Source organism: Helianthus annuus, chromosome 9, assembly GCF_002127325.2.
Source record: "Helianthus annuus cultivar XRQ/B chromosome 9, HanXRQr2.0-SUNRISE, whole genome shotgun sequence".
Classification (NCBI taxonomy): domain Eukaryota; kingdom Viridiplantae; phylum Streptophyta; class Magnoliopsida; order Asterales; family Asteraceae; genus Helianthus; species Helianthus annuus.
This window is the reverse complement of record NC_035441.2, coordinates 184,640,363-184,661,598: the sequence shown is the minus strand read 5'-3', so window position 1 is coordinate 184,661,598 and position 21,236 is coordinate 184,640,363.

Below are 21,236 nucleotides of genomic sequence, written 5' to 3'. Positions count from 1 at the left end.
TGTTTCCCACCGCATCGCACAAGTACCCAACCAATGACCAATGACTTCTGAAAGCACATTTTGATGAATATCTACAATAAAATATTTTTTGGGAGTATTTATTTTTGTTTAAAACTACAAAAAGTAATTAGTATACTATTTGGATATAACTAGTATTAAGGCCCTTGCGTTGAGGCGGGGGCGTAAAACCATGCAAAGTAGCACCAATGTCACACCACTACCACGACCTACACCGAAAAACTCGTAAAAACAAAATAAATAGAAAAGGAGAAAAATAAAACCGAATGAAAAGCAAATGTAAAATCATTGAATCACGCACACCCATTGCGACGTGTTAATGTGTAAAATTTAGGCTGAAACGTAAAACATATAAAAATACCTAAGTCGATCTAGGATCCGCGTGTTGCGACGAACTTCTCAAATGGAAAAAATAGACGAAAAAAACTTTGAACCCCAGACGCACGTTGTGGTGTGTTAACTCGCAAAATTTTGAACAAAACGTAAAACAAAAAACTTGCGAAAGATGAAAACTATGGGGGCCAAAGTTGAAAGTAGAAAGGTGTTGGGGGTTAAATTGCAAAAAATGAAAAGCTTTTTGTTAAAAGTAGAAAACCAAAGGGGTTAAATTGCAAATATTAGAAGTTTTGGGTTAGAGGTGAAAAATATTAAAAACTTTTTTGAAGTACTCCCTAAACATAGTGTACAACAACATGAAACATACAAATGTTGTTAATTTATAGTTTGGAAATAACATTTAATGATACCATTAATAAGGATCAAGATTGACTATATAAATTATATAAAATTTTATATATCTATATCTATACTGTATTATAATGCATGAGGGAGGGGTATTTTAAGATACCCAAAAAATAAGAACTTTTTCCCTCTTTATTTATAAAAAACACCTCTAAAATGAGGGTAACTTGGTCTTTTAAACACTAATTATATTTTAGTCCCTTATATTATTACACTTAAATCACTTTATTTTTATGAAGTTATGGCTAATTAGTTACAGTTATCCCTTTCCACAGCAAACTTATAATTATTTTACGTATTCTTGTCATATTTTATAAACTATTATGTTTTAAAAAATCCAAAGGTGCCGTGATGACCTACTCATTTTTGTCGACATTTCGATAGTTGTCTTGGTCAGTATTGTTATGAGGATTAAAATTGTAACGCCCGGCTCTTTTGTACTTTCCATTTATAGAAAGTCTGCTTGTATTTCTATTTTTGGAAACTTTGTATTCTTGTAATCGTTCCTTTCTTTGTAATCATCATCAAACCGAGACTCGGATCATTAATGAATCTTGTATTTTGTTACATTTATGTTATACACACTCTATGAATGCTCGTATGTTCGACTTCGTGAATCAATCAATGTCTAATTGCTATTCTTGGAAACTATGTGCGAAACTTGTAATTAATCTAAACTTATGCATTGAACGTCTTTTGAACGAGAACGATACTTGGTTATGACATTTATACGCTTAAACATACTTTGGTTATGATCATCATGCTTAACTACACCTTATACTATGCTTTTATATCAAAACAAGTCCCTAAACTATCAAAAAATGCACCTAATAGACTCAAGCATAAACTTCAGGGGAGTAAAATGCAAAATTATGGAACTTTCCGGCACTAGGGCGCCGCGTGACGCGAGGGTCCTAGACGTCACGCGAGCCCCTTGTTTCGGCAGAATGTGTGTTTCTTTGAGCTGCATGCACGAAATCCCAATAATCCAACCCACCCAATCACCTTTAATCCACCCCTAATCACCTCCAATCACCTTCTAACTCATTCATTATAAATACCCACCTTCTCCAACCCATTTGACACTTTCACAACTCTCTAATCTTCACAAATTCACTCTCAATCTGCAGTAAATCTGAGTTTTGGACAGATTCTTGTAACTTCACTAAAGTGAGTGTAACTTGCTTATTTCTTAGCCAAATCACTTGGTTCTTCTTCCTATTGCTTTGTTATGTCCTTGGGTTTGAATCCTTGGTTTTTCCTTGGAAGAATCATGCTTGGATTTGCCCTAAAATGGACTAAAACTTTCTGTTTTGTTTACTATTAATCAACAACATGTTATTTCTTATCCAACTTGTGTCTAACACATCTCACACCAATGTCCTAATGCTTACAACCTCTCCTATGGTTGGTTAAGCTTAAAAACATGGTTGAGACACTTAAATCAGAGGTTAAAACCTCACAAACTTTCTGTTTTTAATTAGGGTTTTACCCACAAGTAGTGTTCAAGTGTGAAACTTGATGTATGTGTGATGGTTGGTTTAGCCTAGGCTATCCTTCATAAGAATCCACTCATTACTTGATGTTTTTTTCTATAGATTAGTTGTTGTTATTACCATAATACTTGTATGTTCATGACCCTCCTTGTTGTTTATAACAACAAGTGTAGTGGTGAACAATAGAGGTGCCTAAATGGAAGCTTGTTCTTCCTACCTCATGTATGTATTCTATGACACAAAGAGGTACCTAAATGGAGACATTAATCTCCTACCTCATGCTTGAATCATAAGACTTGTAAACTATATAATATCTAAGTTATTCTATATGTATACATCTAAGTAACTAAGACTTGATGATGACTTAATAGCTATTTGTTAAGTGGACGTTACATCATCTATGACCATGCCCTTGTTACGACTCTAATGGATCTTAGAATCCATGAAATCATACCAACTCTTTTGAGTTTCAATAGTGTCAAGAACAAGAGTTATGTGTACAAGATGATTATTTTCACCTATGTTACTTTCTATATATTTTAAAAAAACTCCGAATCTATAATCTTTCGTTATACGCCAAACTCACACACCTACGTTTCCTTGTGTAGAAGGACAAGGTGCTCCAAACTAATCCATCCACCAACTTGCTCTCGGAACTTCAAGTCACGACTTGTAAACCGTGAGTATACTCGTACTTTTCCCCTTTTTACTTTACCACTTTTGGGGTGTAACATGTTTACCTATTGATACTTACACATGAACTTTTGTCTAAACACATGAACATTCCTATAACATGCTTGTATATGTGATGGCTTGATACTTTAAATTTGGGTGATCCTTATGTGTTGAACTTATCATTAACTTCGTACGAGCCAAACCTTGACATATGTAGCGCTATAGGATTAACGACCCGCCTCTACTGAAACTTTGGTTATGTCATGAGCAAGTTGCGTTTTCTTGGTTTGATATGTTAGACACATGCCATATTTAATGTTTATCTTGAATCGCATGTTTGCTATGAGGAATTGTTCACACTTTTATCTTATGCTATGTATGTACCAAACTTGTATACTCGCCTTTGCTTTTGCATTGAATTGTATTTTAAACATGTTACAGGTTGATGATGATGAAATGAAAGAGGTAGCACGATGCCTAGATACACACTTTAGACGTTAGGTTTAATATGTTGTATCAAATTTTGGTTATGTTGATTTGTTATTTTGATTAAACTTGTTGTTATTTGGATCTTGTATTAATGACTACTTGAAGTTTGGAAATGAAATTTGGATTATTAAATTATTGTCACAAATAGCGTTATGATGTCTCGAGCAATCTTCACACTTCGTCTCATCCCGATGTTTCCGCCATTGGTTGGGGTGTGACAGATTGGTATCAGAGCCATAACTATAGGGAATTAGGAAAATTGCCATGCTTTTGCCCTAGTCTATAGTTTTAGGAACTTTGTCTCTTATTTGTTGTTTAAAACATTTGTACTCTACTTTACATGCTTCCTAGCTACACTTCTTGTTATTAAACTTATGCGCCTTTCCTAAGGCTAACACGAATACACTTATGCTATTTTATACTCTTGTAACATCAACGAGACAACTTTACCAAAATAGGCGTGAAACCCACAATTTGGTAAACGACTCTCACTCTACCTTTAATCTATTTTTGCACGAAATTTCACCATTAAGCTAGGAGTGACATCCACAACTTAATGGTAATTTCCATTTCAACTCTAGTGGACCCTTGTCAAAGTGTCAAAATTTTATTTTGGCCGACAAGTACCAACCACATTTAGGGTACGAAATCGTCAAGTTAGGGGTGAAACCCGCATCTTGTCGATTAAGTCCCATTCCTTGATTTTTACTCTCGCCAAAGTCCCGAATGTTCCAATCATTTAGAGATGTGTAGTAACCGGAAGGGTAAGATACCGTTAATCGCTTCTCGACGAGAGTATCTTACTTATAGGCCAAAGCACAATATCTCTAAATCGAAAGGACTTTCGGCCCACTTTGGAATTGTCGACGTTTCTCTACCCGAAACAATCCTATGTTTTATTGAGCCTCTCTTTTATGTATCTCAATTTATATGTGATTTTATACTTGAACGTTCATTCGTTTCGAAATGTCGTTTTAATCATTTCGCACGCTACCGCAATCACAAACAATAATAATCCTCGTGAACAAACTAAATTTATACCCCTTTATGCAACTTATGTGTTATACTTGTCGAATGTATGTTGGAAACTTATGCTCTGTGTGAACTTTACTTGTTACATGAACATTTACTTGCTTTTACATACACAAACCTTGTTTTCGATTAATGACCAAAGTCTCATCCTTTCCTTCTCTTTCAATCTTTTAGATGTCGTCTAGTTCCTCCAAGAGACTCAAGTCTAAGAAGGGTTCGACTTCTTCCGCCATGTCTCAAAAAGATTGCATGAAATTTATGGCCAAGCAATTTGCTAAAGTCCTACCCGACATCGTTAGCAAGATTCAAACCGATTCACCGCATGGCTCTGTTGACTCAAAGGCAGACAAACCCAAATCGACCTTCCAATTTAAGCACTTCATGGCTTGTAAACCCTTAGAATTTACTGGCAAGAATGGCGCAACCGCCATGATGAACTGGTTTGATGCCATCGAGCTTACCTTCTTGCAAAGTGGTTGCCCTGACGAACTAAGAACCTTGAATGCAACTGGGGTGTTTCGTGAAAAGGCACTCGAGTGGTGGACGACTGAACGCAACAAAAGGGGAAACGAGGTTGCACATGCTATGCCTTGGGACGATCTCAAACAGCTTATGAAAGACCACTTCTGTCCTCCTCATGAACTCCAAAAATTGGAGAACGAATTTTGGAACCTTACTCAGAAGGGGAGTGACATGGATGGCCTGATTACGCGCTTTAAACAACTCAGTGTTCTCTGTCCTGGACAAGTTGAAACCGTACCCAAAACCGTAGCCAAATTCGTCCGTTGTGTTGCACCTTCCCTAACAAACCACCTTGCCTCTGCCAATCCCCAAACCATTGAAGATGCCTTTCGTATAGCCACCGAACTTAACAACAACTGCGTTCTTCATGGAACCTATGACAAGGTTTCAACAAAGAATGCACACCAAGCTACCGTTGACTCTTCTGATGAGCCCAAACCCTCCCAACAGTCTAAGAGGAACCAAGGAAAGAAGCGGAAGGCTTCAAGCCAAAACTGTGCGGCCGTCACTCCGCCAAACCCACAACCTCTACAAACTGTGCCTGCTTTTACCAACAATGAAACTCCACGCAAGGTGTATACTGGAACGCACCCAAAGTGTGACAAGTGCCGATATCATCACCCTCTAAACACTCAATGTCGGAAGTGCGACAGGTGTGGCCGAGGTGGGCATACCGCCCCATTCTGCCGCTACACCACACATGTCAACCAAAACCAAGCTCTCTTAGCTCCAACCCAAGTCGCTCCTGTGCGAGCATGTTTCACGTGTGGTGATACCAACCATATGGCCAATGTGTGTCCTCAACGATATCAACCACAACAGCCTCGACAGCAACTACCACAGCCACAACCCCAGCAACAACAGCAACAGGTTCAAGAACCCGCTAGGGGTCGAGCTTTCCTCCTCACCACAGCTCAGGCTCAAAACGCAAACGACGTCATTACTGGTACGTTTCTCGTTAACCATGTCTATGCTTCATGCTTATTTGATACTGGCGCCGATAAAAGTTTTGTGTCGTTAGAATTCGAGTCCTTGCTCGAGTGTAAACGCTCTAAGTTGCCAAAATCCTTCGCTGTCGAAGTCGCTAATGGTAAAACCGTCATTGTCAATTCCGTTCTCTCCAATTGTTCCTTGATTCTCAACGATCATACGTTTTCGATCAACCTTATACCTATGCAAATGGGTAGCTTTGACATCATAGTAGGCATGGACTGGCTTAGGCGAGTTCGCGCTGAGGTTGTTTGTTCTGAAAAGTTTATCCGCCTTCCTCTTCCAAACGGTGATTCTCTACACGTCTATGGTGAAAAGCCTTCTCAAGGCCTTAAGCTTATGTCGTGTATCAAAGCAAACAAATGCTTACGCAAGGGTACCTTCGCCTTTCTCGCCCACATTGTGGAAAAGAAGGACAAAGGCCCAAGCATAAGCGACGTTCCTGTTGTACGCGACTTTCCGGATGTATTCCCCGACGATCTTCCTGGTCCGCCTCCTGCTCGTTCTGTTGATTTTCGCATCGATTTAGTGCCTGGTGCTACGCCTGTCGCTAAGTCCCCCTATCGTTTAGCACCCTCTGAGATGCAAGAGCTCTCGAGTCAACTTCAAGAGCTTCTTGACAAAGGCTTTATACGCCCTAGTACTTCTCCTTGGGGCGCTCCCGTTTTATTTGTCAAAAAGAAAGATGGATCATTTCGTATGTGTATTGACTATCGTGAACTCAACAAGCTTACTATCAAAAACCGATACTCTCTTCCTCGCATTGATGACCTCTTCGACCAATTGCAAGGCGCGACCTGCTTTTCAAAGATCGATCTTCGTTCTGGGTATCATCAACTTCGAGTACGCGAAGAAGATGTACCTAAAACCGCTTTCCGTACACGTTATGGTCATTACGAGTTCGTGGTCATGCCCTTTGGTTTGACCAACGCACCTGCGGTCTTCATGGATTTAATGAACCGCGTGTGCAAAGCATACTTGGACCGTTTCGTGATCGTCTTCATCGACGATATTCTCATCTATTCTAAGACGCAAGAAGAGCATAAGCGACACTTGCACCTTATCCTTGAACTCCTTCGTGCTGAACGTCTATACGCCAAATTCTCCAAGTGTGAATTTTGGCTAAAAGAGGTTCAATTCCTTGGTCATACTGTCAACGAACATGGAATTCACGTTGACCCCGCTAAGATCGAAGCTGTGAAAAATTGGATCGCACCTAAATCTCCGTCTGAAGTTCGCTCGTTTCTTGGTCTTGCTGGTTACTATCGTCGTTTCATCTCCAACTTTTCAAAAATCGCTGTTCCCTTGACCTCCTTGACTCAAAAAGAGAGACCTTTTGTTTGGGGTCCCGAACAAGAGGAATCTTTTCAAACGCTCAAGGACATGCTTTGCAATGCTCCTATCCTAACGCTTCCTGATGGTAACGATGATTTTGTCGTGTATTGCGACGCTTCAAACCTTGGCCTTGGTTGCGTCCTTATGCAACGTGACAAGGTTATCGCTTACGCATCAAGACAACTCAAAATTCATGAGAAAAACTATACTACCCACGACCTTGAACTTGGTGCAGTCGTTTTTGCATTGAAGATTTGGCGACACTACCTCTATGGTACTAAATGTGTGGTCTTCACCGACCATAAGAGCCTTCAACACATCTTCAACCAAAAAGAACTGAACATGCGTCAACGTCGTTGGGTGGAATTGTTAAACGACTACGATTGCGAAATCAAATACCACCCAGGTAAAGCGAATGTAGTAGCCGACGCTCTTAGTCGTAAAACTCACGTCAAGAGTATCCGTTGTTTCCAACTCGTCCACGACCTTCAAAATCGCATACGTAACGCTCAGTACACATCCGTTAATGAGGGTAACCTCTACAACGAGATGCAATGTGGTGCTGAAAATAGTCTCGTGTCCAAATTTGATGGCATTTTATACTATCTCAATCGTATCTGGATTCCTGACCGTGATGATCTTCGCAAATTCCTGATGAAGGAGGCCCATAACACGAAGTATTCTATTCACCCTGGTGCCGACAAGATGTACCATGATATGCGTACATCCTATTGGTGGCCTGGAATGAAGAAGGATATAGCCACTTTCGTCTCAAAATGTCTCACATGTTCCAAAGTGAAAGCTGAACATCAACGTCCCTCTGGCTTACTCAAACAACCACGGATTCCGATCTGGAAATGGGAGAGCATTGTCATGGATTTTATCACTAAGCTTCCTCGCACTACGGCTGGTCATGACAGCATTTGGGTAATCGTTGATCGATTGACCAAGTCAACTCACTTCCTCCCTATTCGTGAAGATTTCAAAGTCGAGAAATTGGCTAAGGTCTACATGAAGGAGATAATCTGTCGTCATGGTATTCCCATTGACATCATTTCTGATCGTGATGCTCGCTTTACGTCTCGTCTCTGGCAAACTTTTCAATCTGCTATGGGTACTAAACTCAACCTTAGCACTGCCTTCCATCCTCAGACTGACGGTCAAACCGAGCGTACTATCCAAACCTTAGAGGATATGCTTTGTTCATGCGTAATAGATTTTGGTGGCAACTGGGATTCACACTTGCCCTTGGTCGAATTCTCGTACAATAACAGTTATCACGCGAGTATTCAAATGGCACCTTTCGAAGCATTGTATGGTCGTAAGTGCCGTTCGCCTATTTGTTGGCACGAGATTGGTCAAGCCCAACTCACCGGTCCCGAGCTTATACAAGAGACGACGGACAAGATCTTACAGGTTCGAGACAACTTATTGAAAGCCAGGAGCCGACAAAAGAGTTACGCTGACAAAGGACGCAAACCTATGGAATTCGAGACAGGTGACTTCGTGCTTCTCAAGGTATCCCCTTGGAAGGGCGTGGTTCGATTTGGCAAGAAAGGGAAACTCGCACCTCGCTACGTCGGTCCTTTCAAAATCCTCGAGAGGATTGGCGAGGTTGCGTATAGACTAGACCTGCCCGAAGAACTCAGCAATGTACACCCTGTCTTCCATGTATCCAACTTAAAGAAATGTCTAGCTGACGAAGGACTTCACGTTCCCCTCGAAGACTTGCAAGTCAACGAAACGCTTCACTTTGTGGAAAAACCGGTCGAAATCATGGACCAAGGAACCAAGCAATTGAGGCGCAGTCGAATTCCTATTGTCAAGGTTCGATGGGAAGGAAAACGTGGCGCTGAATTTACTTGGGAGCTTGAAAGTGAAATGAAGTCGAAGTATCCTCATCTTTTCCCCGAGTCTTCCTAAATTTCGGGACGAAATTTCCTAAAGGAGGGGAGACTGTAACGCCCGACTCTTTTGTACTTTCCATTTATAGAAAGTCTTGCTTGTATTTCTATTTTTGGAAACTTTGTATTCTTGTAATCGTTCCTTTCTTTGTAATCATCATCAAACCGAGACTCGGATCATTAATGAAGCTTGTATTTTGTTACATTTATGTTATACACACTCTATGAATGCTCGTATGTTCGACTTCGTGAATCAATCAATGTCTAATTGCTATTCTTGGAAACTATGTGCGAAACTTGTAATTAATCTAAACTTATGCATTGAACGTCTTTTGAACGAGAACGATACTTGGTTATGACATTTATACGCTTAAACATACTTTGGTTATGATCATCATGCTTAACTACACCTTATACTATGCTTTTATATCAAAACAAGTCCCTAAACTATCAAAAATGCACCTAATAGACTCAAGCATAAACTTCAGGGGAGTAAAATGCAAAATTATGGAACTTTCCGGCACTAGGGCGCCGCGTGACGCGAGGGTCCTAGACGTCACGCGAGCCCCTTGTTTCGGCAGAATGTGTGTTTCTTTGAGCTGCATGCACGAAATCCCAATAATCCAACCCACCCAATCACCTTTAATCCACCCCTAATCACCTCCAATCACCTTCTAACTCATTCATTATAAATACCCACCTTCTCCAACCCATTTGACACTTTCACAACTCTCTAATCTTCACAAATTCACTCTCAATCTGCAGTAAATCTGAGTTTTGGACAGATTCTTGTAACTTCACTAAAGTGAGTGTAACTTGCTTATTTCTTAGCCAAATCACTTGGTTCTTCTTCCTATTGCTTTGTTATGTCCTTGGGTTTGAATCCTTGGTTTTTCCTTGGAAGAATCATGCTTGGATTTGCCCTAAAATGGACTAAAACTTTCTGTTTTGTTTACTATTAATCAACAACATGTTATTTCTTATCCAACTTGTGTCTAACACATCTCACACCAATGTCCTAATGCTTACAACCTCTCCTATGGTTGGTTAAGCTTAAAAACATGGTTGAGACACTTAAATCAGAGGTTAAAACCTCACAAACTTTCTGTTTTTAATTAGGGTTTTACCCACAAGTAGTGTTCAAGTGTGAAACTTGATGTATGTGTGATGGTTGGTTTAGCCTAGGCTATCCTTCATAAGAATCCACTCATTACTTGATGTTTTTTTCTATAGATTAGTTGTTGTTATTACCTTAATACTTGTATGTTCATGACCCTCCTTGTTGTTTATAACAACAAGTGTAGTGGTGAACAATAGAGGTGCCTAAATGGAAGCTTGTTCTTCCTACCTCATGTATGTATTCTATGACACAAAGAGGTACCTAAATGGAGACATTAATCTCCTACCTCATGCTTGAATCATAAGACTTGTAAACTATATAATATCTAAGTTATTCTATATGTATACATCTAAGTAACTAAGACTTGATGATGACTTAATAGTTATTTGTTAAGTGGACGTTACATCATCTATGACCATGCCCTTGTTACGACTCTAATGGATCTTAGAATCCATGAAATCATACCAACTCTTTTGAGTTTCAATAGTGTCAAGAACAAGAGTTATGTGTACAAGATGATTATTTTCACCTATGTTACTTTCTATATATTTTAAAAAAACTCCGAATCTATAATCTTCCGTTATACGCCAAACTCACACACCTACGTTTCCTTGTGTAGAAGGACAAGGTGCTCCAAACTAATCCATCCACCAACTTGCTCTCGGAACTTCAAGTCACGACTTGTAAACCGTGAGTATACTCGTACTTTTCCCCTTTTTACTTTACCACTTTTGGGGTGTAACATGTTTACCTATTGAAACTTACACATGAACTTTTGTCTAAACACATGAACATTCCTATAACATGCTTGTATATGTGATGGCTTGATACTTTAAATTTGGGTGATTCTTATGTGTTGAACTTATCATTAACTTCGTACGAGCCAAACCTTGACATATGTAGCGCTATAGGATTAACGACCCGCCTCTACTGAAACTTTGGTTATGTCATGAGCAAGTTGCGTTTTCTTGGTTTGATATGTTAGACACATGCCATATTTAATGTTTATCTTGAATCGCATGTTTGCTATGAGGAATTGTTCACACTTTTATCTTATGCTATGTATGTACCAAACTTGTATACTCGCCTTTGCTTTTGCATTGAATTGTATTTTAAACATGTTACAGGTTGATGATGATGAAATGAAAGAGGTAGCACGATGCCTAGATACACACTTTAGACGTTAGGTTTAATATGTTGTATCGAATTTTGGTTATGTTGATTTGTTATTTTGATTAAACTTGTTGTTATTTGGATCTTGTATTAATGACTACTTGAAGTTTGGAAATGAAATTTGGATTATTAAATTATTGTCACAAATAGCGTTATGATGTCTCGAGCAATCTTCACACTTCGTCTCATCCCGATGTTTCCGCCATTGGTTGGGGTGTGACAAAAATGTACAAGTAGATGATGCATTAGTATACAAGTGATTAAAGCAATGTGTCCTATCACATTTCAAATGCTCAAGACTCTCTACTTTGTTGTTACTAGTATCAGTTTAATAATATTCTAACCCTTTTCAATCCAATTTTCGTTTGATTAAAATTGTTCACCAATTTGTTCCGACGACTAAATTAAATTTCGAAACCTTGCACATACTGGTTTGATATGAGCTTTGTTCGTATTCTGTATGTTTGTGTATGTACTTGGTTGGGTGCACACACTTACATGAGTTAGCAGGTAGTAAATTAACATCAAACAAGCTCACTTGTTCTATCTAATTGGTTGTATTAAAAAAACTTTATATAATACCATATTCAACAAAATGGAATTTTAGTTTTCATAAAAAAGTTATAAAAATGTTTTTAAAAGCATTTTCCTTTTCATAAAACCTTTTTTTATAAAAAAAAAAGTTTTTTAGAAGTTTGGTAAATAAGTTTTCCACCAACTTTTAGGAAAACACTCCATAATTTAAACATAATACATCTTCAAAAACTGAATACCAGATTCTGTTGCATTTTTTAGGGATTATAAGTACAAAAATACTCTTATAGATAATATTAGTTAGTTGAAAAAAGCTACATGTTATTCAATTCATTGGTTTATAGATTCTATATATAGTATAATTCATTAATTTTTTCACTTCAATAATAATTTCTCTTTAGAATTTTTGATTTACAGGTATTTCAATTTTCTGTTGTGTATAACTTTGATTTATTCTTTTATGCTCACATTTAGCATTCATCTTATTTATTATTAAGTGGTTTTGGAGCTTCAGTGTTCATCCTTTCATATCTTTACACATGTATGTATTTTTCCCAAACATGATATATTGTTTGTTTTTTTTTTGTTTTTATATTATGTTTAACTATGAACGTCGTTTTTTATCCTATATTATTTATAACGGTAACATGATAAAATATGAGACTAAAATACTTAACATTTTTTTCAGTTCCACAAACTACTCCAGCTACTACTATGTATCAGTTAAAGAGGAGAACAAAGAAGAAACTCATATGCATCAGTTAAAGAGGAGAACAGAGAAGAAACTCATCATCCAAATGACGTAATAATCAAACAGGAAGAGATACAAGAAATTCCGGAGGACGTTGATCTCGATGATGCAAATGGTGGTGTGACACTATAGATGACATCTTTGAGATGTTTAAGCCGTATGATTACTAATTTGATCTCATCATAATACAAAGTACTTGACACCTGAGCTTTTAGTTTTCAACTTTTATATTTAAGACTTATATTTCCTTATTCGTGTACTACATTATATAACTTTTATTTATGTTTAAGACTTATTTTTTATTCGTTTGTTACTTTATTGCGTCAATGGTTTCTTGAAGTACTTGATAATTTAAATTCTAAATTCAATAACTACTAGACATGTGTAATACTTATGACATATATCCACCACAATAATGCAACCATAAATATTATACGAATAAGAAAACTACCAGAAACGAGTGCCGCAGTGCAAAGTATCACCCCGTCGCATCGCGCAGGTACCCTACTAGTTTGATAATAAGAGAAATTATGTACTTCATAACTAACAACGAAATACAAATAATAAAATAAAAAATAAACGTAAGAGAAATTTATTAACCGTTATATGCTTCGTTATATCATCAGATTAATTACTTTTCTTTAGTCAATGAGGTAGTGGTTGGGGAAAAACTTGGTCTTCCTTGTGACCCAGGTTCGACTTCTACTCTCCCCATTTGTAACACCCGTCTAATTACTACTTGAATTTAATAAAAATTCATACGATTTATATAAAAGGTGTCTAAATTAAAACATAGTTACCAAAACAAAGTTCTAAGTAATCAAAAACTAGTCAACTACAGACTAGTTAAAACATTCATGACATGATTAGCAAGTTGTTTACATTCAAGAGAAATGAAAAACATTGTTTAGCAAAGTTAGGAAATCGCGGAAGCTTCTAAAGTTGTGTTCGATTCTTCAAAACTTGCTTGACCGCCATTCGTAAGACCCCCCATTGTCACCTAAGGTCAAAACCACTAAAATTGTTAGTTTTGACATTGATATAGTATATATAAACAAGTTCTAACATCGAATCATGAAAAATAAAATAAATTTTCAAAATCGATCATGTCGCGTGTCGCACCAGGTACCCTGTAATTCGTCGCGTGTCGCGATAGCTCCCGCGTGTCGCGCCGGATCTAAGTGATCCTGTCGCGTGGCGCGAGGGAGTCGGTTTTCCAGCAGATGCAGGTTTGTGACCTGCATTTGCTGCCAGCTCCGGAAATTCAGATTTTTAACTTCGTTTGGCCATAACTTTTGACTCGTAAGTCCGTTTTAGGTGATTCTTTTTCCTATACATCTGTAAATTCATTACCGACGTGCCTATTGCAATTATCATACCGAAAATTTGATTTACGGACCGAACGACTAAATGTCACTATGCATTTGTTCGACCCACTCTAACTTTACCCATTTTACTACCATTTCACTAGTAAGCCTATGGCGCCTTTCGTATACAACCTTTCTCGTCTAAGTGTCTCTAACACCTCTTGTAAATGGTGTGCATGCTTAGCTTCACTTTTCGAATACACCAAAATATCATCGATGAACACGATGACCGATTTATCCAGCATTGGCTTGCAAACCCAGTTCATGAGGTCCATGAAAGCCGCGGGTGCATTTGTCAGCCCAAATGACATCACGATGAACTCGTAATGTCCGTATCGCGTGCGGAAAGCCGTCTTCGGCACATCTTCCTCCTTGACCTTTAATTGGTGATACCCCGATCTAAGGTCAATCTTTGAAAACCAGTTCGCACCTTGTAATTGGTCGAATAGATCATCTATCCTCGGAAGCGGGTATCGGTTCTTTACCGTGAGTTTGTTTAACTCCCGGTAATCGATACACATGCGCATGCTTCCGTCTTTCTTTTTCACGAACAGTACCGGTGCGCCCAAGGAGACATACTCGGCCTTATGAATCCTTTGTCAAGCAGGTCTTGAATCTGGGACATCAACTCTTGTAAATCCGACGGTGCGAGTCGGTACGGTGCTTTAGCTACAGGTTTTGCACCCGGAATCAATTCGATTCTGAACTCTACTTCCCGTTCGGGCGGTATCCTCGGTAAATCTTCCGGAAACACATCTTCGTAGTCCCGTACTACCGGTACATCTTCAATCTTCAGTGATTCCTTCTCGGGCTCATTCGCGTATATCATAAATGCCTTGCATCCCTGCTTCATAAGCTTGTGAGCTTTCGACGTCGAGTATATTATGGGGTTACCTCCTTTTTCACCATAGATAGTGAAGTGTTTCCCGCTCGGAGATGTTAGCTTTATCTCCTTACGAAAACACACGACCTTTGCGTGGTGCTGAGATAGCCAATCCATCCCAACGACTACTTGAATAACCCCATTGACATCGGGATTAGGTCTATCAGGTATTCTTCATCATCGATGCTTAATTTGCAGCCTCGACAAATATCACAAACTATAAAACTTTTGTTGTCCCCTATTTCAACTTCTAAGGGCACAGATAATTTCGTCAATACAAATGAAGGATGTCGAATAAATCCGTGTGAAATGAAGGATTTATTCGCACCCGTATCAAACAATACACGTGCAGGAATTGAGTTAATTGTGAATATACCTGAAACCACATCGGGTTCTGTCTTTGCTTCAGCCGCGGTAAGTTGGAAGGACCTAGCCTTCGCCTTAGGAGCTTCTGCTGGAGATTCTTTAACGTCTCTCCTTCAAACTAAGTCTGGGCATTCAGACTTTTTGTGGCCGGGCTGATAACATTTATAACAAACGAAAACCTTTCCCGGACATAGCGATGCAGTGTGTCCCGTTTTCCCACATATGGGACACGGCTTGTCTTTGAAGCGACATTCTCCCTTGTGCCCTTTACCACACACTTTACAACTAGGTGACCCACCTTTAGCATCAACCTTCTTTCCCGATTTCCCAGTTCGAGCTTTCTTTGTAGGGCTTGGATTCACATCATGTGCCCTTCGCTCATGTAACACCTCGAATTTTTGTGTCCAATAATGTGTCAACACGTGTCATTTGTTTACACGTGGCATTGATATTAAATAAAGGACCAATTTTGACAAACCTTGAAAGTATATCAATTCGAGGGTTATAAATGTCAACAAGGGTAAATATATTGTATAGTAACCCTAAATAACGCTTGAACCTTCAAACGAATAAATCATAGATCGTACGGAAACGAAACGCGGAAGAAAGTGAGAGATTACGAGCTACAGAGGTTAACTGTGTCAACATGTTTAATATTACCTCTGAGTGACCCTTTAACGTTCCCATGGCTTCGTAACAGTATTATACGCTCACTAGAATATACTGTATAAATTCCGCGAAGTTCCGTCTTAAAACGAAAGAGTTATACTCAAATTCGTATGAGAAGGGTTAAAATCGTCAACAGTGAAAGTTAAGGCTTTTCAGAATAATTAAATTAACTAACCGGGGACTTTATAATGCGAGTAAATAACACAAGGCCCCTATCGGTAAATAACCGAGGGCCAAACCGCAAAGTTACCCCTTCAAACCCGAAAGGTCAGGTAAATCATTACGAAAGATTTCGTTATTAATTACCAGGATTTCGTAATCATTCCAAAAGATTTTAAAAATCTGAAAAACAGGCCCCTCGCGACCCGCATTGCATGTTTGGTTAAGTTGAGGCGGGCCGCGAGCCTCCTCTTTTACTCGCCTGGTATTTAAATCCCAGGCGGCCCGCATTAGAAACGCATGGAACTCCCATGCGGGCCGCATTAGACGCCCAGATGCAGAATACTTGTAACTACATGCCTTTTGGAGCCTTTGAATGACCAACAACCAATTAATGGAGCATGGGCGCCCCCTACTCGACCCATAGCCCTCAGGGACACCTACCCATCATCTCTGGACTGTTGTGAGTGTTTGTAATGATCATAGATGCTTGGCATTGGCTATAAATAGCCACATTATACACATAACCTTCACAACACCAAAAACACACATCTCTGGTCATTGCAAGAGCTCTCAAGTCCTCTTCTCTGCTCTATAAGCAAGAACACACTTCTGTAAGTCGTTCATAACCATTTTGGTCATACATTTCCATAGTTATAGCCTAAAAACACAACCGTCGTAACTAACGGTTGTCAATACAATAACTTGCAAATGGTTCAGTCTTATGACGAATCAAAAGTAGTTTTGAGTAGGTAATTATGTGGGTAATAAACCTCTAAAAGGGTTCCCCCTGATCACCACTCTAACTATGTCAAATATCAAGTCAAACATGCGGTTAAAAAGTCAACAGAAAGCTATTTTAGCGATTTATGCATAATCTGTAACGTATATGTTATGAAACCTGTTTTGACACTTATAAAATATGATATTAAGTATATAAACTTGTTTGCGCTCGTTTGAATCGATCATTTGCTATATTGACCCGGTTCGGAGCCGAATATCGCAAAAGTTTGACTTTTGTTTTGACTTCAGTTCTGACCCGTTTTAGTGAGGTATAGATATACCTTAGGACTCTCTTAGGACCAGGTTACATGATGGTATAAACCTCTGTGATCGGTTCATGAGTTACCCGAGTCTTTTGCGCATTTCCGTCATTCGCCTAAAAGTTGACCGTAACGGCCTTTTAAAATTAAAACGAGTATTTCGGACACGTGAACGGACCAAAACCTTGCTTATTAAATTATAAGCATGTCCTTAAAGTTTCACGTCAATCCGAGGTCTAGAATGAGAGTTATGCTAATTAACGCAATTTAAATAAACTTTTGTAATAAACGGCGCAATTAGCATAACACCTATCTAAACCAAGATTTCGTCACCAAAACTTTTACCCACTGTATTAAAATAATATTTTGGGAATTTTAAAGATTTTTAATAATTTTTACCTCGCTCATAACCTGCGGTTATGGCTACGGTTCGGTAAATACCGAATATGCCCTTTTCGGCCAAAACATGAGTTCTACAAGGTCTTTTGACCCGATTCCAGTTGCTACTGGTTTTAAATAATAAATAAAGTATTTTAAGCTTTATAAGCTGTTCGGGAAACTCAGATTTCCTGTAGAACTCGAAAAGCCCTTTTAAAGCCTTTAAAATGACCGAAAAACCCCTACGGGGCGTAATATTAACTTAAACTCGTTACGGGCATCACGGAAGGTATCCTACTGATACCACAACCCATTTAAGGCATATTGACTTAGGAAATAAGCGTACGACTCTCATGGTTAACCGTTTCGCCTATTGCGCGCACGGTTCGGCTTATGAAACTAGTTTTCATAAATTAGCCGATACGGGTCAAATTATATTATTTGAACCCCAAAATCCAGAGCGTGAACCATTAACCCATATAAAACAAGTCTCTGAACTTGTTGGGTCAGAATCACACTCCATTCTCGGTTTTCGCCTTTTCGCGCGATTAAACCATATATATATATATATATATCGGAATCAACCGGTCTAGGCTACGGCCATTATAACGACCCGTTAGGATTCTAAGAGGTTAATTAAAACCTTCGTTCCAGATTAGGAGCCCCAGTAAAAGCTATCGGTGATTTAATCCAAATTAAGGAAATATACTTGCAAAGGTAAATACTTTAACTTATTTCCCCTATATAGGCTTGGGTTACGGTATATTAATACCGCTTGATTGAGCATTATATTCTTCCATCGCTTAGGTGGTTAATTATATAATATGATCGGCTCATTTAAATAGTTTTGTTGCTTATAAGCCTTTGGGGGGTTTAATGACCGTTGTCCCGGATATCCTTGGCATCATTTTACGAAATGGCCACGACCATCGACATCCCGGTGTAGGCGTACACCCGGTATAAAGTGTCGACATTAAATTAAAAGACGTAGCCGTTGGTTTTTATACTACGGTTTTACGCAATGTGGTGTGTCTATAAATCTTTAACCCGGCACGACCCGGGCTACTGAACGCATAAAAGAACATGTAAAACGTTCACAAGGTTTTATTATAATTTTCCCAAGTTATAAAAGAGTTTGTGCCTTGTGCATTCAAATCAATTTTAATAAACATTTTCAAATGTGTCAGTTGAATGTATTTACCAGTGTAAACTGACGTATTTTCCCCAAAAAGATTAAGTGCAGGTACTGAACGAAATGGGCTGGTATTAGCTTCCTAAGCATCGTACATAGTCTCGCAAACTCGATGCTGCATCTGAATGAACAATACTTTATTATTTTGATCCGCTGTGGATTTATTCAACTTCTGTAATACATTTGATATTACAACCAGAGGTTGAAGTTTATATATTTATCTTAAGCTTCCGCTGTGCATTATATAATTGTGTGGTTTGACTATATTGTTGCCAACATCGTCACGGTAATCCCCCACCGGGCCCACCGGTGAGACACGTGGAAATCGGGGTGTGACAGCTCACCCCTTTCAACTTGTTTCTTCAACTCGATTTCCCGTTCCCGAGCAACGTTTATGATCTCGGTAAGGGTCTCGTATTTTGAAGGAGTCATAAACTCCCTATACTCGGCGCTCAACATGTTATAGTAGTAGTATATCTTCTGTTCTTCATTCGTCACCAATTCATTGCAAAACTTCATCTTATCCATAAACGTCGCCGTAATCTTGTCTATGGTCTCGCCCTTGTGCCTAAGTTGCATGAACTCTTCCTTGATTCTATTAATGACCGCCTTGGGACTATGATGTTTAAGAAACGGCGTCTTAAACTCCTCCCATGTCTTGGCTCTCGCCGCTTCGGCCCCTATTTCATTCTTTTTATTGTCCCACCAATCTTTGGCTTGACCTCTCAACTGACCCGTTCCGTAAGCAAAAAAGTCACTTTCGTCACAATGGGTTCTTTCAAATACCCCTTCAACGTCGCTCAACCATCTTTGGCAAATTATCGGGTCAACCTCCCCGTTGTAGATTGGCGGTTTACATGCCATAAATTCTTTGTACGAACATCCTTTACGTTCTCCCGATTTCTCTTTCATAAGGTTGACACTATCCTCCAACCTCTTGACTCGTTCTTCGACAAGTGACAACACCGTGTTTTGAATTTTATCTATAAACCCGGATAGACTGCCTTCAATTGCCTTCCCCACTTCTTCGGCAATTATCTCTTTCATTTGTTCGGTGCTTGTCTGCACCGGATCATCATCATTTCTTTCCGACATCTTGAAACTGAAATGTTTACATTAAACGTTAAACATTTCATTTATAACATTGCTTCATTTGTTTCGATTTAGCCAAGTTCCCAACTTGCTTTAACCATTCACATTTGGTGCACTTTCCGGGTTTGAGTGTGTTAACACGCTCTTCCCATGCACATTTATTCGCATCTCATTTCTTACATAAGATATAATCTACTAAAATAATAAATTAATTCTTACCGGACGATCGATCAAGCTTGAATCGAACACTTTGTAGACAACCTTAGGCTCTGATTACCAACTTGTAACACCTGTCTAATTACTACTTGAATTTAATAAAAATTCATACGATTTATATAAAAGGTGTCTAAATTAAAACATAGTTACCAAAACAAAGTTCTAAGTAATAAAAAACTAGTCAACTACAGACTAGTTAAAACATTCATGACATGATTAGCAAGTTGTTTACATTCAAGAGAAATGAAAAAACATTGTTTAACAAAGTTAGGAAATCGCGGAAGCTTCTAAAGTTGTGTTCGATTCTTCAAAACTTGCTTGACCGCCATCCGTAAGACCCCCTATTGTCACCTAAGGTCAAAACCACTAAAATTGTTAGTTTTGACATTGATATAGTATATATAAACAAGTTCTCACATCGAATCATGAAAAATAAAATAAATTTTCAAAATCGATCCTGTCGCGTGTCGCGCCAGGTACCCTGTAATTCGTCGCGTGTCGCGCCGAATCTAAGTGATCCTGTCGCGTGGCGCGGGGGAGTCGGTTTTCCAGCAGATGCAGGTTTGTGACCTGCATTTGCTGCCAGCTCCGGAAATTCAGATTTTTAACTTCGTTTGGCCATAACTTTTGACTCGTAAGTCCGTTTTAGGTGATTCTTTTTCCTATACATCTGTAAATTCATTACCGACGTGCCTATTACAATTATCATACCGAAAATTTGATTTACGGGCCGAACGACTAAATGTCATTATGCATTTATTCGACCCACTCTAACTTTACCCATTTTACTACCATTTCACTAGTAAGCCTATGGCGCCTTATGCCCATCATCCAGGTCTTAGCATCACCTGCATTTCCTTACCAATCCCATGGTTTAATGCTCTTGTGATTGATATCTCCATTGCTAACTAATTAAAACACTAATACTACAATTTACGCTCTTATTCGACCCGTTGGGTCATCTTGTGGAAATCCTCCAATATGATGACTACCAAACGGTTCCTTATCAATTCTAACCCTATTAATTCAAGTAACGATCATGGTCACTAAAATCAACACAACTTCTATTCTACAATGCGACTACGCATAGT